This window comes from Pyxicephalus adspersus, chromosome 1 (assembly GCF_032062135.1).
Source record: "Pyxicephalus adspersus chromosome 1, UCB_Pads_2.0, whole genome shotgun sequence".
Taxonomy (NCBI): Eukaryota; Metazoa; Chordata; class Amphibia; order Anura; family Pyxicephalidae; genus Pyxicephalus; species Pyxicephalus adspersus.
In genome coordinates this window covers 114,848,976-114,868,499 of record NC_092858.1, presented here as the reverse complement: position 1 = coordinate 114,868,499, position 19,524 = coordinate 114,848,976, and the positions used below count along the sequence as shown (strand labels likewise).

At 38.8% G+C, this 19,524-nt stretch overlaps 1 long non-coding RNA gene across 1 annotated transcript; it reads right to left on the bottom strand.

Moving 5' to 3' along the window:
* LOC140322414 (uncharacterized) lies at window positions 1-18,171 on the bottom strand. The gene is made up of 3 exons (XR_011919198.1): window positions 17,985-18,171; window positions 5,459-5,579; window positions 1-2,575 (listed from the first exon to the last, which is right to left on the bottom strand). It is a non-coding gene; the product is annotated as an uncharacterized lncRNA (long non-coding RNA).
* Window positions 18,172-19,524: the final 1,353 nt, after the last annotated feature.

Here is a 19,524-nt window from a genome sequence, read left to right as displayed (position 1 = left end):
CTGGCAATAAATCGATAGGACAGTCAAATGGCCTATGAGGGGGCAAGGTATCGGCCCCTTTTGGATCGAAGATATCCAAGAATTCTCTGTACACCTCTGGGAGTAATGCTTCCTGTTCCAAAGACAAGGTGGCAATGACTAAGGATTATTTGGTCTCCCAGAAACAGTTCTGCTGGCAAAATGTAGAAGAAAAAAAATGGTACCCTTAGACCTTTCAATTAAAAAAAACACCTACCTTGTTCCGTTGCTGCCCCCCAGCATCCTGCTGGTCCCCGCAGGTCCTGGGGACACGTCCTTGCTTTTTGATCTGTAGCCGGCGAATTCAGAGACGATTTCTGGGGTTTCCCGGTGACGTTGGTACATGTGTTGGTGTGGGCGGGAGGATAAGAGGGAAATTCAAATATTATATATATTATATATGCTACTGTACAGTTATATTACAGGTTGAAATATTTTTTAAAAATTTTTTTTAACAGATTTTTGTGTTTTGTTATTTAATGTTTATTAATAAATGTAATAAATATCAGTAAGTTTTGCCTAGGAGTTACAGCCTACAATGAAAAATAAATTTCCATGCAAAAAATTATACAGCTTTTTGCATGGAAATTTGGACAGAATTAGACCGCTAGGGAGGTTAGCAAATGTTTTTAATCCTGGACCAGATCCATTCCAGGTTTGCCGGATCACCCAGCCTCACTGATGAAAATGTATTCTCCCCAGCCTTGGAGAACGTTAATAAATCAGGGCCATTGAATCACTAATAATGGTAAATAGTGACTGTCAGCGGAAAGTGTAAACTAGGACCTATGAGGCTTGGTAATTTACACAAGGTGTCTGGACACTGAGAAGACTGCAAGAAGCCAGTACTATCCCAGCAGAAATGGGACAGTTTGGAGCTATGGTGGACCTACACCTAGGGATTACAATAACTGGTTCTATACTGCTTTGTTGTTTTTCTGAACCTTTCTTTAATTCTTTCGGAATCACTGAACCAGATTGGTTATGATCTAATTCTAATATCTATTATACTAATTTATATCTGTACCTATACCACTATGTTTTTCACGTATACAAACAATACTATCTTTTTTTGTAACTATAGGACCACTTGCGCCTACATACCCCTGAGCAAGCCAATAGGCGAAATGCGTCGGGTAACAAGACATAAATGGTCAATATGCCTTAAGATACTTTACGGTTAAACTTAAGTAGTCACATGTCTAGCTTGTTAATTCCGACCCCAATACATTCTAATAGGTGTGTGATAAATATATATAAGCTATGTAACAATGTTGTCACACTTACCTCTCTCCTGCTCATGCGGGCAGTTCTGACGCTGGGCGTGCCTCTGTTTCCAAGCTTTATCAATTCTGTCCAATCTGCTGGCCAGTCAAAAATAGCCTCTTGACCAGCCCTGGCTATTTAACTAGCTCACACACTGCACTTAGTGTTTGTGCAATGTGTCTCCATTGTGCCGAGCCCCTAGTCCTGTTGAGCTAGTTCCTGTTCACCTGTTGCCTAACCCAGTGCTTTCTGTGTCCAGCTCCTGTGTTAATGCTTCGTTGTCCAGTTTGTTGGTTCCCAGCCAACTTCCCTGTGCTGTTCCAGTGTTCCTGTCTGTCTGTGGATATTCCTGTGTCACCTGTGCCTCCTGTTGCTTCCAGTGTCTCCTGTGTTCCCTGTGCCCGCAGTGGCCCCTGTGTCACTAGTGTCTGTCTCTTGGATCCCTGGCAATTGACCCCTGGCGTGTGACCTAACCTCTTTTTCTTGCTGCCTGCCTCGACCCCGGCCTTTCTTGACTATCCTTCTGCTTAGTGATTTGGAACTGTGTTTTGCCCACCTTGGTGTGCCCAAGGACTGCAACCTGGCAGCGACCAGCGGTGCAACATCCCCACCATCAGAGGCTCTGAAGAAGACCTGAGTACTGTTTAGACTCTGCGCCTTGGCCCTTCTCAGGGCTCACAGCACCTCTGTGCAAGCCGTAGCGCACCTAGTGGTCCTGTCTCTCCATGCGTCACAATCACTGTATTTAATCTACAGCTGTAAGCTTTGAAATATTGATTATTGATCCCCTTTTGGGAAGGGCTTTTCCCTGTTGTTGTTGGCAAATTTTCTGTATCATTTGCCTTTAACTTAATTTACATATTATTGGGACAAAATTGTTAATCAATCTCTAGTTATGCAGATAAAATATTTTTCTTTTTATATTTTGGAGTTTTTCTAAGTTTTCCTGTCTTTTTGATATAGACAGTTTATTATACATTCTGTAGAGAGGTCCAATCTTGGATTCAACAACTGACCATCATTGAGAGAGGTTCATGTCCTATATATGCGACAGATATGAAGCAGAGATATCAATCCAATTGATCTAAGTGATATAAAATTGTGTAAGTGCTGTTTCATGAAACCCACTTTGAATTCATGGTATATGCACGTGCTCTATTGAGTAACTTTATGTATATCTTTAAATTTTATAGGATTTATGAATAGACAACTATAGGTGGTTCAACTTACCTAAATGTAATCCGTGACCACTCCTCCTATGGTTCTTTGGTCTGATGAAGCAGACAGTGATCTGCGAAAAGCATTAACATTAGATATCATTGCTAACTTTCTAACAATATATGCAGCTGTATATCACAAACCATATTTATGTATTGTTTATCTGGGATTTCTGGAAGAACTCTAGAGACAATAATTCAGATCCATGCCAAATTACCACCACATCGTTGATGTATCTTGGCCAGAGAAGAATATGGCGAATATACATGGAGAATGATTTGCTTGAAAAAAAAACTTTTCCCAACCTCCTAGCCTCCAAGTACCTGGAGCTAAACATTGTTATCAAAGGTGAAGTTGTTAGGTATATACCTTAACAGCGATAGAACAAACTTGGTTGGTGTGTACTCTGGCTTGTTTCTCCCAAAAATGTAAGAGGCATGAGGGCATGCCAATGTAGGCATTAGGGATGGCCAGGGATAGCTCGTCCTGTTGGTGGTCTGTGCGCTGTACAACACCAGTGTCTGTTGAAGACCATGCTGTGTGCCTTGTTGTTCCGATGTGTGTTTGTATTGGTAAGTTCCTAGCCCCAGAAGGGAGAGGAGCCTGCCCATGCACGAGGGACTCTGTCAATGTAAGGGGAAGAGTTGAGGGATGGCTGCATGGCTACCAGTTTTCCCTAACAACATGTCTGTGTGGAAGTTCATGACTGAAATGTAAAAGTAAGTAGTGCTAAAAACTCTCAAGGTTTTGAAATGGATTGTATGTTAGAAATTCTTTTGGAATAGTACTTGAATATAAGGATTCTTGGCTGTGACCAGTGACCAACGAACGGCTTATATATTGTGAGAATTTATTTGCTATTTAGAATTGTTATTGTGGAGTTATAGTAAATCCCCCTTTTCTTGGGTTGCATGCACTTTTTTGTGAAATTGTATTGCACTATATATATTTTATTTAAAAAAAAAAATAATGGATGGATAATCTTTAAGGCACAAATGTCTGAAGATTTTAATATTGATATATTAGATCATTGGTGCTTTAGTTTCACTGTGTTGGATTAAGACATTCACTTACGAGTGAATATGGTATATATATATATACCGGTATATATTCATATTCTCATATATGGTAGTGTGAACAGGTGCATGCTACCAAGTATGGTTACATGTTTTTATAGCTGAATGGATATATGTAGGTGTAAGTATAGATATTTGCGTTATTTTACATTTGCACGTATTGATTGGGTATTTTATTCATGATTTCACTGAGCACTTTTTTATTGTCATTTTTCCTATGCACATTTAAGAATACTGTAATAAGGTTTGGCATGGAAATATATATGTCTGTCTATTACTGGTATTACATATTCATTGTTGGTTTTTCTGCTGTGATTTTTAGTAATTAGTATGAAAGAAGGTTAAACTTTTTTTTTTTTTTTTAAAGATTCTTTATTTGTAAGGGAGGTGAGGCATACACAGGGTACAACCAGATATACAGTCAGATATACAAATTATAATAGACCAGTATGTTCAAAGTGAACATAGCAATATACAAACTAACAAGATCAAAGCAATAGGGGTTTGTGACAGTCAATAAGCATGTAATGCCACAATGGAAATATATGAAATAGCAGGGCCTTTGTGTGCGCTAAGTAGGGAGAGTGCGTCAAGGACCTGGTGTCTATGACAAGCCGTGGCAATAGTATTGATTATGTGGTTGCCATTTGAGTACAGATAGTGGCTCTGTTGGCAGTTACTGGTATCTGTATAGGAGGCGCAGGTACCACAAACCTGTCAGGCAGACTAAGTATCCCAAGTATAAATTATTTGTATTTTAACAAATATAAATTATTTGTTTTTTATATGTTGTTGTAAAATTGATTGGGAATTTTTAAATTTTATTGTTTTGAATTCCTGAGGAAGCGGACATAGATCCCACAATGTGTAAAATCTACATAAATAAAAGACCGAAGTCTGTAATCGCGGAAAAAAAAAATGTACAAAATTGATGGTTTTAAGCAACATTGTTAATTGTATTCAATAAAGCTAATAGTGTTTTGTATTATCATTTTGGAAATATGCAGAGTCCCACTCATGTAGTTGCCTTTATAAAAGTACCAGTTTTCTTTTTTTGTTACTTTTGGTGTTCATTACATTAGATGGGAATATGTCTGTTGTGTACTTCAACAAATGTAAAACACAACTGCACTTTTTTCAACTTGTAGACACCTGGTGGACCCTACAAACTTCTAAAAGGGACTTTTCCCCCTCACTCAGCCACACATTGCTTCCTCGGATTTATTATCTCTTTGTTAGCCATCATGCTCCAGCATGGCAACCTACTGCCTCCATTGACAGCTGTCCTTGGTCAGACCATTCTTCAAGGTTTCCTCACTTCTACCCCAGACTCGAGTTGAAGAGTGGACATGGAGGCTTAAAGACTTCCTTCTAAAAGATCATGTGTTCCCAAGCTATCTCTGAAACAATTAGTCATTTCTTGCAGGCCCTTAAGGCGGTCTTGCAAAGGGGTTTTTCTAACCACAGGACCTGAAAAAGAGCAGGAGCCTTGATATTGCTCCCACTCTGCAGAAAATTCAGACCCTAGAAAGTCTCCACAAGTACACCTTTGCCTCAAAGTCCTAGAGCTGTTTGAAGCAAAACGTTTTTTGATCTTGCTTCCCAGCGCCACGGAGACTGGGGCCACCGCTCCTTCTACCAGTACAGAGACAAATGCAGCAGATTGTTGACCAGAGGCTTGCACCCTGGGCCAAATATTCTTTACATAACCACCCCCCAGGGGAGGGTCTCTTCCGTGCCCATTGATATATGTATTTTCTTCCTTCATTTAGGGATATCAACGCATGCAGGTTTAATTTAAGGTTTTAACAAGATCCAAGAGGGAGGTATGGGTGTGGGTGCCCCAACAAAGCTTAATCTCATCAGGCCTCTTTACTCACAAGACTGGTTGACTGCCTCCACAGTGGAGACAGGAAGATTTGGGTGACCCTGGAGAACCACCTATCCACGCTTTGTTCTCTTCTGTGGACCAGAAAGCGCTCCCCCGGCAACAGGACTTACCTATGGGGACACATTAAAACAAAGCAGTCAGAAAATCCTCCCTTTATTTGCGAGGCAATTGAAGAGAGAAATGGAGACCTCATTTTCCCTAGAAGAGTGTGAGAAATCCTACACACTAGCTCATAGAATGGCCTTAAGGTGTAAAGCAAAATAAAACAAAAAAACTACAAGATCCTCACTTGATGGTACCGATGCCCTGCTGACATTCACAAATTCTCACTAAATATGCCCGAGACGTGCAATGTTTGATGCATCTAGGCACCACATTACAAATATGGTGGGAGTGCCGAAAGAATAACTAATTTTAGGATGCGGTCCTGGGAGACTACAATACTTATTATGGCACTGCCATACCAAACACTCCAGCTGTCACACTCATTTCAATGGTTCTGGGTCCTGCTATGTTGGCTAAAAAGGTCACACTGTGTCATTTTCTAACCACAACCAGAGCGGTGATTCAGAGACACTGACGCATTCCAAATAGCCCTTCACTTCAGGAATGGTTCAAGGAGCTTGATAACATTCAATATACTGTATGAAGAAGCTGGCTGCTGAGGAGAGTGACCACAATGATAGATATTTATCTACTTAGATGATAGAAGAGCTTCCCTCTATTAGTACATCTGACTTAACATATCTTTCTGATGCTCCCCTTGGAAATCATGAGACTTGGACAGGTTGAAAAGTATCCTCCTTTTGCAACTAGACCCCTCTCCTTTTCCTTGCCCACCCCCTTTCTTCTTGTCCTACCCCCCTCACTTTTCTGTGTTACCCCCTTTTTTGTTTTCAACAGGTAGGCTGTGTTTACAATGAAGGTTATATATCACATTTTTGTTTGTTATAAAGCTATTGTCTGATGTTTCCTCTATTTTAGTAGAGAATCAGTGACGTATGATACAACCCTGTTTTAATACAACAATTAATTTTCCCTTTTTTACTCGCTCCATCAATCTTTGCAATGTATGGCAAAAATGTGCAGTATGTCTGTTCGCTACACTTTGATTTTTTTATATGTTGTTACCCTACTTGTATTTTTCCCTTTATATATTGTTTTATGTTTAGTCTCTGTACTGCTATGCAAAATTTTAAATAAAAAATTTTACAAAAAGCATCTGGCTTTTCTCTGCGGTGACAGATATGCTACTTAAAACTTACAAACATCCATTAATAGATGCCACAATATATAGAAAAGTTTTTTTTTCTAATAGAAAACCATGTTCTCTACTTTCTGATAATCCATCACCAGCCCATTGAGCTTCAGCCCACTTTGGGGCTTCAATTCAGCAAGCGGCTCTTTCTATAGATTTGATTAGCACTTACAGGTAAGTATGATAACAATTTTCTGTATTTCAGCCTGCGCACACAAAGAAAATTAGGGGAGCTCAAGTTCAAAATAGAAATAGCATTATCCCAGTCTTAAACAAATCAAAATGGTTCACAATGTAACTGTTAGAAAAAAAATAAGGTTAATAAAGTGCCAGAACCGGATGAATTACACCCACATATCTTTGAAGAGTTAAGCTCGGTTACTTCAAGGGCATTGTTTTTATGTTTTAGAGACTCTTTAATCACTAGCATGGTACCAATAGGTTGGCTTAAATGGTTCCTAATTAAAAAAAACAAAAATTAAAAAACAAAAACAAACTTTCCAAAGTTTTTGCTAGGTAACTATAGACCTGTATATTACTGTACTGTACTGTACTAGAGAACCATATAGAAGCATTTTACTAGCTAAAAAGTTTTTTCTTTTAATGTATATGACAAATTTGTGCACATAACCGCAAGGAGACAACTTATGAAAATGCAATTACAAAAAGTAGCAGTTTGAAACTTGTTGAATTGTAATGTGACCTTTCTAAAAGTTCTTCATTAGGCACTTAGACAATGAAGTAGCAGTTGATTTCGTATAGTTGGACTTTGCAAAAATTTTTACACAGCTCCCCTTGAAGTAATTCATGTGATGTGGATATGATTGAGGAAGTAGTATTAGTATTTAGTAATTCATTGGAGGAGTGAAGAAAATGGCTAGGGTTGTATTTTTGTATTAGGTAAGAAAGGTGAGTGGGACAAGAGCAGTGGAGGGATTTGGAGGAAAAGCGCAGTAGCTTGAATTTGATTCTAAAATAAAATGGAAACTAGTGTAGAAGTTCGCAATGAGAGGCTGCAGATGAGGAGTGGTGGGAAGGATTGATAAATCTGGCAGCAGCATTCATGACAGATTATAGGGGCAAGGGTCTAGTTACTTGAATACCAGAGAGGAGGATTGTACAATAATCTACATGAAAGATAAGAGTATGCACAAGGAGTTTGGTGGTCTCTGGGGACAGGTAGGAGTGTATTTTTAAGATACTGTGCAGGTGAAAGTGGCAGTACCTGGAAATGTTCTGAATATAGGGGTGAAGGAAAGTACAAAATCAAAGATGACACCAAGACAATGTGGCTGAGGGGAGGGTTAAAATACTAGTTACAAGTTATTAACAGTTAAAAAGAAGTTAGGGATATTTTCATTATCATCCTAAATAAAATATACCTAAGACTACTTTCAAATAATGAAATGAGAAAAGTATATGTCAATGTATACCTGTGCATTCACTGTAGTGGTCATTTGTTTTTCATTTCATTGTTCTTTATTATATTTCAACTTGCATCATTTGTTTTTCATTTTAGTTTTTCATCATTTAAAATTTTGTGTTAAAAGAAGGACTTTTATGTATGAACTACATATAAAATATCAAACCTTATTAACATATAACAGGTAAAAATTGTAGATTTACATAAAATCATCAATCCATATTTTAATTACTGGTTAACAGGGCAAATCCAAGGAAATATATAATTTATTATTAATATTATTATTAGTATTTATAGCTTTTCTGTATTGTACAAAACAGTTCCAACAAAATAAAATTCCAATTACTGATCAGTTTATGTTGGAAAAACCAAACACCAGCTACAACAGCAGATTTATTATCATTTTTACAACATCACAAGTTGTATAACTATCTAATTTATGATCGAATATATGGGCACCCGTCCTATATCAGCAATAATCTTTTTGGTTGTAGTGTTAAAGCTGAATATATTTCCTAATAAAGGAACAGAGATTTCTTGCTATAGATGTAGCTTTTTTGTGACACGTGTGAGAACAAACGTGGCTTTTGTTCTAAATTTTTTTTCTTGTGCACAACAGCAAAATATTTGCATAATTAAAAAGAAACAGGCCAGAATGGGAGTTTCTATTTTTCAAACTAACCTAATAAAATGTGTATGTTTAGTGCAGTATAGAAACAGGTAACTTTTTTTCTGAGAACCTATTTGCATAAATAATGCCTATGTAGGGGTTTTGTCAAGAGTCAAGTAAAAAGATTTACAACATTTGTACATGTAATAAAACAATGGTCAGTTGATGACAAGCTTGATGAATGTTGAGAGGTCACATAGATTGGGACAATGTAGTAAAACATAGGATTTAGGTGATAAAGTCATTTGTTGGTATGAGGCAATTTATTAAATTAAATAGGCCAAGCAGAAATGTTCAATTAGGTCAACTATGCCTCTTGGTCTTAATGAAAGTCATAGTTTGAAACTGTTTTTAAAATTTGAAAGAATTTATATTCATTATTCATTATTGATGTCTATACATGTCATGCTTAGGGAGACAGGGCTACTAGGGGGCGTTACAGCTTTGTGGAAGTGGTGTGAGCCCTGAAAAAGGCCAAGGCGCAGAGTCTAAGTAGTAACCAGGTTTTCTCCAGAGCCTTTGGGATGTTAGGCTGCTGGTTACTGCCAGGTTGCAGTCCTTGGGCACACTAGGGTGGGCAGGATGATACACGGTACCAAATTACTAAGCAGAATAATTGTCAAGAAAGACCAGGCTCAAGGCAGGCAGCAAGCAAGAGAGTTCAGGTCACAAGCAAGGGGTAAAATACTAGGGATCCAAGAAGGAGACACCAGTGACACAGGGGCCACTGCAGACACAGGCAACAAAGGTGACACTGGAATATCCAGAGACAGACAGGAACACTGGAATAGCACAAGGGAATGGGATGTACACAACAGACTGGGCAACAAGGGGTTAACACAGGAGCTGGACAGGAGAAACACTGAATTTAGCACCAAGTGTACAGGAACTTACTAGCAAAGCCAGGGATTTGGCACTATTGGAGACAAGTTGCACAAATGCTGAGTGCTGTGTCTGAGCTAGCTGGCCAGAGCCTGCAATCTGTACACGGGAAAAGGTCTGCGGCCACCAAAATTTTCAAAGGCAGACAGTACACATACCCACAGTGAACAACCAAACTGGGATATCTACATAAATAGCCAGGGATGATTGAGAGGCTATTTCCTGATTGGCCAGCGGGTTGGGCGACACTGATAAAACTTGGAAGCGCAGACACCCCCAGAGTCAGAATTACCTGCATGCACAGAAGAGAGACTTTAGTCTGGACTTTAGTAAGGAAGAGGTAAGTGGGACAATATACCTTCTTTATGTGTCATTATGTAAATGTTTTTGACACTTGATATCATACTGTTCACTGGTATTGGTTGGATCACTAGATCATTGGACATTGGGCATAACACAAAACATTGGTGCCATGTACCAACCTGTGTTTTAGATATATAGTGCACATTATTCCAGACACCCTATAACTGTATTTATAACTAATATATGTCAAGTTTGGAGAGACAGGATCACTAGGGGGCGCTATGGCTTGCACAGAGGTCTAAGCAGTAACCAGGTTTTCCCTGGAGCCTCTGGTGGTAAGGATGTTGCGCCGCTGGTTACTGCCAGGTTGCGGCTCTTGGGCACACCAAGATGGGCAAAGAACGGTACAAGAGAGGTCAGGTCACACGCCAGGGGTCAATAGCCAGGGATCTAGGAGACAGACAGCAGGGACACAGAGGGCACTAAAGGCACAGGGAACACAGGAGACACTGGAAACTGGCGATGCAGGGATATCCGCAGGCAGACAGGAACACTGAAACAGCACAGGGAAGTTGGCTGGGAACCAACAAACTGGACAACAAAGGGTTAACACAGGAGCTGGACACAGGAAACACTGGATTAAGAAGCAGGTGTACAGGAACTAGTTCACAGAACTAGGGAGCTGGAGCCACTAGTGAAGACTTGTTGCACAAACAAAAATACAGTCTGTAAGCTAACTATATAGTCAGGGCTGATCAAGAGGCTATTTCTTGATTGACCAGCAGATTGGACGAAGTTGATAAAGCTTGGAAACAGAGGCACGCCCAGCATCAGAACTGCAAGCATGCACAGGGGAGTAATGCCTGAGCTTTAGTGAGGAACAGGTAAGTGTGACAATATAACAACAAAAAGAGGTCAAACAAAGAGTGTTACCTAAAGCAGTACAAGCTAGAATAAGAAGGTATGTCGCCTTTAGATTTAATATTATATCATTTTAAAGATTCACAAAAAATACACAGGCAAATATACAATTGTACCAAAATTAGCATGTTAGACCACTTGTAGTGATATCCAATGTAAGTTCCAACACATTTTGCAGGAGAACCCACTTCGTCAGGGGGATATCACTGTTCAGAAGCAAACTTATTCAAACTGCAAAGAAAAAGAATTCACTTACAAAAGAAAAGTAATTATCCAAAATGGTTACAAAGCAATATTTACCCTTCCACATATGACGCTAGGGAATTACCCCAACACCTTTAGTTGGTAATAGGATGTAGAAGCCCCTAGGGCAGTGCTTGCCAACCTTTTCGGACCTACAGACTACTAAATTTACATGCTCCAGACCGAGCATGTGCGGGGAGCCGTGTGTCACTGAAAGGGGAAGAAACTTCCGCCATAGTAACCTTGAGATGCCAGAACCCACCCACTCTCCCATCTTAGGTCTAAGCCTGTGATGGGAGAGTGGGCAGGTTGTGTCCACCCACCAGCCAGAGGCTGTGATCTGTAAAGGGGGAAAAGGTCTGGGGCCACCAAAATTTTCAAAGGCAGACAGTACACATACCCACAGTGAACAACCAAACTGGGATATCTGCATCCCAAAAAAGTTTTTAATCCAAACAAAAATTGACATAAAAGAGCTGTCAAGATGATACCCAAAAAATCTATAGTAGTATGTTACTTATCAATTACTAGATTGTTAATTAATGCCAAATAAACCAGTTAGGTTGAAGTCTCAATAGTAATTCCAAACACATTTGTGAAGACAGTCCCAAAGTCTGGCTCCCAATGAAGTTGGCCAGAGGAGCCATGTTCTGTCTGCCCCTTTTACACATTCATATAAGTCAGATGAAAACTGTGAACATGATACATTAACCCCAAGCACATCGAACCCCCGCTTTCTTCATAACTCCCATAACCATTCTCTCTGCAAATATAGATAAGCAGTTTGTGTGAATTGTAAGTAGCAATTGCTGATGAGGTACAGGAGTGATGATGCATAGTTAGTTCTAATCATCAGCACAAAAGCACTATCCACTTATCTATGAGAAACACTGGGGCTGATTTATTGAAGCTCTCCAAGACTAAAAAAAACAGAATATCATGGGAGAAACTGGGGGCTCCAGCAAACCTGGAATTGATCTGGTTCAGGGTTGAAAACATTTTGCAACTGATAGCAAAAGATTTTTAAGAAACAAAGTAAATTCCAGGCTTGCTGGATCACCCAGGTTCCCTTTATGAAAGTCTATTTTCTCCCGTGTTGAAGAGCTTTAATGACTCAGGCCCACTTATGTCCAGCTAATCTCATCCTTCAGCTAATTCTCAAAAGGTTTAAAAAAAATTAAATGTTGCTAATGCTTTTCTTGTTGCTGCTACTACTGTTCCTATTGTTGTTGCCCATGGCCAGTAATAATTAGGTAAAACAGTTTGTGCCACATATGTAAATAGAGGGCCATCTTTACCTCCCCTCTTCCTCCTCCTTCTTCATATTGTAGTTGTCAGTCCTCCATTGGAGAATATTTGGGCAGAAAACAAAAGTATTCTGCCAGCCATCCTGTTAAGTCCCAACTGAGCATTTTCCTAAAACTACTGGTGGTACAGTCCCTGCTGTACAAGTTTGTGGAAGCTAGTTCCTTTAGAAATCCTATGTGTGCTCCACCACACTGAAAAATGTCCCTACCATTTAACAAACTAAGTCATTCTGGCACTTTATGAACACATAGGCTATAATGTGTCCACTTCCTGAAATCTTGACTGTGTAGCCAGGTCACCCAAAGCAGTGGCCTTGACCTTCATGGTTCATTGGCTGAATTTGTTGCATGGCAGGCACTGACATATCCACATGATATCTCCTTTTATGATTTTTCTTCTTATTCACACTACTCCCTACTCCCAACAACATGACAAAACTATTCCACACCTGAAAAAGTGCATAGATAGAATGGTCTCCCATTCCACAAAATCATCTGTAACATGCTCACCCACTGGAATTAAACTTTACCTATGCTGCGCGGCCTGTATGAGCAAAGGATAGTAGTGACTCTCTGAAGTACCACAGCGGAAAAGCTCATGTTCCTTTGTCCCAGGGCAGTGCAAGCTTATTAGGGAAAATTATTACATATTTGAAGCCTAAAGAGGAGGGAACAAATTTGTCAGACAGAAAACCAGCAGTGTCAATGTTTTAAATTGGTAAAATGTCAATTTCTTTACATGTTAAAAGTTGGACTGGATTTGATTCAGCATGGAGATTTAAAGCATCGAGGTGTTAGTGGAAAGTGTGAAACTTTTATGGGCAATGTTCACTGCAGCAGGAGGAGGTTTTGTAGGAGGAATTGTCAAGTATGATAGAAGGTGACACAGGTTATCACAAGTCTAGGGGACATTAATGGGCCAACGCTGTGGATGAGGATGGAGGACAGAAGAAGAATATACAGTCCACTGTCTCAAACATATCAAGTTGAATGCTTGCTTCTTTATACAGTTGAGATTGGGTTGTTGGTATCAAATAGAAAGACGACTACTGGATAGCCGTACTCTTAGACCCTTGCTGTGACAATAAATGTGGGGAATTTTTCGGAAAGAAGGAAAAACTCAGCTATTATGAACAAATATTCTGCAACTACTTCAGAACAGCCTCTTCCAGTAAGATGCCAATGATTCAGCCTGCACTGCCAAACCTAAAAGAGCAATTCTAGGTAATGTAGAACTGACAGAAATCTCTTGGAAATGATGGTCAACTATTTCCAGCGAAGAGAACAGTCCTAATGTAAAAAAATGTCAATTTGTATTTGCAAAAGTTGGAAGAACTATTTTTACTGCATTTACTATCTGTTATACGTAGAGATTTATTTTCCCATTGTGGCATCTATGTTTCTATGTTAGTATGATTAGAGGCATACCAATCGTAAAAAAGGATTCAGACTGGCTACATACTTTCCCAGATTCCTAAAGTTGGCTAAATAAGCTGTTGCTAGTGATTTTTTAAGAAAAAAAGAATATTTAATATGTTTTTTTTTTAAATCCATATTCTGATTTAGAATTGGTTTTAAGGCAAAGGAGGACCATTCCAATTGTTTTTGGTCAGACTAGGAATTTCCTCTAATGACATCTCTGCCACAATTTCTCGTAATTTAAAGTTGTTATAGTCCTTTTGGTAACCTCTTGAACCAGTTTCCTCCTAGTTATTCCATTTACTTCAGAAGGAGGGTCCTAGCAGTATTAAACTCTTTTTACTTTTTGTCACCCATAATTCATTGCATGCTTTCAGTTGTACTGCCAAGCACTGGAATGAATGAATGAATAGCTGTTTTATTGCTGTTCTAATCAAAATCTGATCACACGCTGAACCCAATAACATGCTAATATTATTTATGTGTTTATATACTCAAGCATATTTAATAATGCGTGATTTTTTATCTATGTCTTCTATTGTGCTTTCCAGCGCTGCTGGCATTCTGCATATCATGGGTCCCTTCTTGTTTCCAAGTGATAGACTACCAGGTAACACAGCACTGACATTTCAGTGCTGGGGATTATTATAAATATATTCCTCTGCAATTGTTTCCTGGTTTGAAGTTGGTTTTTACTCTTAGCAGGTGTGGTTACTTGCTAAGAGAGAAACATAAACTAGGTCAACATGGAGCATTCAAGTCCACTGTTCAGGTCAGGTAACAAACAGCAACACTCAACAAGGAAATAGTGGAATGCTGAAACTTGTGCAGCTAACAAGGATGTGTGTGAGCATGCAGCATAGCATGTACAAGAACACACACACTTGCATTTACAGTTAAGACATGAGAAGAAGTATGCACATCTATTTAAAACAGCATGCTCAATTTTCTTCTCATATCCACATCTTTACAATTTAGAAAAAATGCATAGCAATGCATTTTATGAATACCATGCTAATTCTCTGAAAAATGTGCAATGATATCCACATGCTGCAACAATCCTAAAGATTTATACAGGAAATTTTCACTTATGGTATGATGCTGAGATCATTAATTACCCCCCAACCAATGCTGATGTATGAGGTTTTCAAGCAGCCACCATGGGTCAAGCAGATTGCATGCTCTGGGCCTTGGTTAGAGCTACAGTAGATGTCTGGTGGAGTTTGGGCACTATAGGATGTCAGGGATCTTGGAGAATGAAGGAGAGGAGAGGCTTTCTAACCACCTTCCTGTTTAATCTCCAACAGTCAATCCTTCTTCTGTCCTAAAGATAGGCTGGGGAAGCAGAGCCTCCATGATGCACCAAGAATACAGCATAGCCATACAGAGCTCTGACAGTGGGCCTATTTTATTAAAGCTCTTCAAGGTTGGAGAAGATACACTTTCATTTTGGTAAAGTTGGGTGATTAAGCAAACCCGGAAACCTCACATTTCTAGCCAAGATTTGAAGCACATGTAGTTGAACCCCACGCACCCAAATCCTTTTCACAGAGAAATTTAGGGCCGGAAGTCCATAAATGCATAACAGTTTGGCAGTGTTATATTTTACTATAATAACTAAAAATGTAATTGATGTTTACATCAAGTAATTTATATTTTGAATGTGTTAACAAAAGCACTAACAGAAAAATAGTTTGTATTATTCCTGGTAAGTGAATTGGTACAGTTGTTTTCTTATACTATTAGGAATATTAAACTAAAATATGGATTAGTCAAATTGGAAAAGTGCGAAGTGCAATGTAATGTGAAAATATGTTCAATGCAATGTGTTATTTTACTGTAATTGTTGATAACAACAGTTAAATAAATACTTTTTCTTACTTCAGTTCTAAAAATCTTTTTTTTTTTTTTTTTTTTTTTTTACTAATAAGGCAATGCATAATAAATGTAGTATATAGAAAGTTAGAAATGTGCAATACAGGGGACAGAATTGCGCAACGTGCAGCATAGCATATCCAGTGTAGGAGTCAGAACTGTGCAGGGCACAACATAGTGTATACGATGCAACCATTTCATACCACATAATTTAAATAGACCACGTAACCTACAACATAGCTGATAAAGTGTAGAGGTCAGGATTATGTAAGGTATCAACAGTATGAGGCTGGATCTGTCTCTGCCAGTAGCTGTAGTTTATATGGATGGAGCCATTACATTTATGCCATTTGGCCATGGAATTGATTATCCTAGTACAGGTAGTCCCCGAGTTAAGGACATTTGACATACGGGCGACCCCTAGCTACAAAAAGGGGGTCCCTGCTGTTCCTGTGCAGAATGGAGGCTTGATGGGCGGGGTGGGGGGGGGGGGGTTCACATGACTTGCTGAAGAAGTCTTCTGCTGTTCTGCAACATCTTGTAACTCTTTAATGACCAAGACAAACTCTGCAGTTGTTTCTTTTTGCATATCAAACCACAGCTTGCTCCAGAGGTTAATGAATGTCTTGGCTCTATATTTTATTTTTTTTCTTTGTTTGTGATTAACTCACCCTGAGGATTTTTTACAGTAACTGACACCATGCTGCCTGTTGAAACAAACGTCTGTCCTAATTGCATTCATTAAAATAATGGTCCTGTTCTGACTTACATACAAATTCAACTTAAGAACAAACCTACAATCCCTATCTTGTATGTAATCTGGGGACTACCTGTATAGAGAGTGGTCATTTTGATTCTGTCTCTGCTTACCCTTATTCTCTCCGATAGCATTGTTAGCATTTATTTACCTATTTGTAAAAAAAAACAAACTCTGATTTAAATTGTTGAGAGAGAGAGAGAGAGAGAGAGTCCCACTTATCCTACATTTGTGTTTGTTGCCCTTTGTTGAATGCTTGAAATCAAAATTTTATTCCCTTAGTGGAAAGGACCAAGCTATGTGGGGAAATACCTTGCAGATGGATGTGGTTCACCAGGAAAAAACAAGGTTGTGAGTTTGTATCGCTTGTTTGCTTTGCCTACAATAAAACTCTTGTTTATTTTTACTATAAAATGTGATTGTAGAGACTCTGCATGAGTACCCTGCAACACTGCCCTGAATTGGTCATCTTTGTGCTGTGGATTAGATAATTATTACCTTCCAATGCTGTGCAGGAGTAAGCATAGCCAGCAAGCACTGACAGTCTATTAATAATCTGTCAACTGGTATAGATGTTTAAAAATGTAATTTCCAGCCTCTGTCCAATAACAAGGGATTTCAAATCATGTGTCCAAACAAAAAAAAGTAGGTTTCCTTAAATAGAAGATACTGGTAGTCAAATGTACCTGCAAAACTGTAAGGATTATTAGCCTCTATAGTGGCAAAGCTCCATGTTTGTGGAATATATGTAACTGTAAGAAAGGGATAAAGCGCTTAAAGGGGCAACGCTCTATTTTGTGGAATATGTGTAAGTGAAAGTAGGTAGGTAAGTTATACCAGCGCACAAAAGGTTTGTGCCTACATTAGTAAAAGAGATAACTGCCTTAGAAGCTAATATGCACAATTTAAGATGTGTACATGCAACAGGTAAAGAAATAATAAAGGTGACTCTTTTAATGTACTGTTACTGCATGAAATCTGCATTATTTTCCTATCATCACAATACATAGTAAAGAATGTTTTTTCCAAAATGATATCTGCTGTAGGCAAGAATTTCAGTCTTCTCTCCTCAAGTGTCCGGCAATGGTGTCTCTTACCTGGTGATCCTGCCATGAAGGTTTTAGTACAAACACTTCCTGTTGTAAAATAACCAAGCCATGTTCCTACATTTTCATCCTATCACAAATATTCCATAGCAGACTATAAGTGGCCTGTTCAAACACTTTACATTACAACACAGTACATGGATATATACAAAAACATGACAAAATCTACAGTATAGTCATTCTTTAACAAAGACCAGCCTAGTAAGAGAAGGTAGTTGACGCACCATAGCAGATCTTTTTGTAATGAAGATTTTTTCCCAGCTTAGCAAGTTAACATGTTTCTGACATATTGTGCAGATTTCAGTGTGTACAGCCCTTCAAATGGCAGGGTATTGATATTTGCAGACTCACCAAGCTCGGTAACCTGAGATGTCCACTGCACTCAAACACCTGAGGATGTAAGCTGATTGCCTAGAGAAAACATCCATTGACATAGTCAGTTATGTTGGCAGAATTTTACTTTGTCTGTTACAAGCAAAGAGCCCTTAGACTCGCGGCCATAAGTGGCAGCCAAATCCCCAAGCAAGGTTGGTGCGGAGTTTCCTATGAGAGACAGAACCTCTGCAGTGATGAACTGGATTATGGTACTGCCAGAACCTTCAGCAAAACTAACGATTCATTTCCCAGGACAGACTCCCAATGATACAAGAAAGGGCTAATTTAGGAGGCCTGTCCTTGATACAGAAAAGGATGCATGTGAGAACCTGTTGTCACAGGGGATAATTATCTATGTATCTTATAAATATCACTTGCCAATGATTTTTCATTATATTTAGTGTATTTCAGGTCTGCTAAATCCAGAAATGACATCAGTTTCATTGAAATGGCTCCAGCTCTTGCGTTACAGGAATCGGAAAACGGAAGACGGAATTTTACCAACAACAAATGTTAACACAGCATATTATTATCAATCTTTATTTACACCGATGTTTTATTATTTTATATAATAAATGTAGCATTATTTTCAAAAAACTTTCATTTGCAGTCTTTTTATTCATAAAAACAAGAAAAGGTTGTTTAAATGACCCTAATGCATTTTGCCACATGTGTGGTGAATATTCCCAGCACAAACAGAGAAGAAATATTACAGTTTGTGAAACAAGCATATCTTGCATATTTTGGTACTAAACTGGGGGACTAAGATAAGTATTGTCCACGTCAGTGGAAAAATGGAAAACTGAAAAGTTTGAAATTTGGTGTAGCTATGGTATGGTGAGAGCCCAAAAATCATTATAATGATTGTTATTTTTGTGCTGTGAATGTAAATGGTTTCAATTGTTACATGAAAAACAAGTGGGAGTACCCTGATTTGGAATCACCAAAACAACCTGTGCCGCATGGTGCTGATGTTCCCATACCAGTGTTCAGTACACTTCCTGATATTCCTGTTTCCAAAATGGATGATATACAACATTTGAAGTGTAATCCAGGAGTTAGCAGTGGAAGTGAATATGAAGTAAGTGTTTCATTAAACCAGCAATTCTCCCAAAAAGTCTGTCAAAACAAGCATCCAAATTTTTAGCTTCCAGGCTAAAAGAAAAGAACTGTCTGAGACCGGAAGTTAAAATAATGGTTTATAGGACAAGAGCGGTGACACCCTTACCATATTTTAGTGAAGATGGAGACCTTGTGTACTGTTGTAACATACCTGGACTAGTAGCCCATATATGAGTACCAGAATACTGAGCAGAAGACTGGCGGCTTTTCATAGACAGGTCATCGAAGTTTGAAATCTGTTGTACTGCATAACGGCAACTGCTATGCATCAATTCCAATTATTCATTCAACAAAACCTAAAGTAAGCCACTCTTGGCTGGTGAAACAAGTGGCCTGGAATTAAGTGGAGCTTGAAAACACCGTTTTCTGATATTGTGCATTTGGGAGCAGTGTC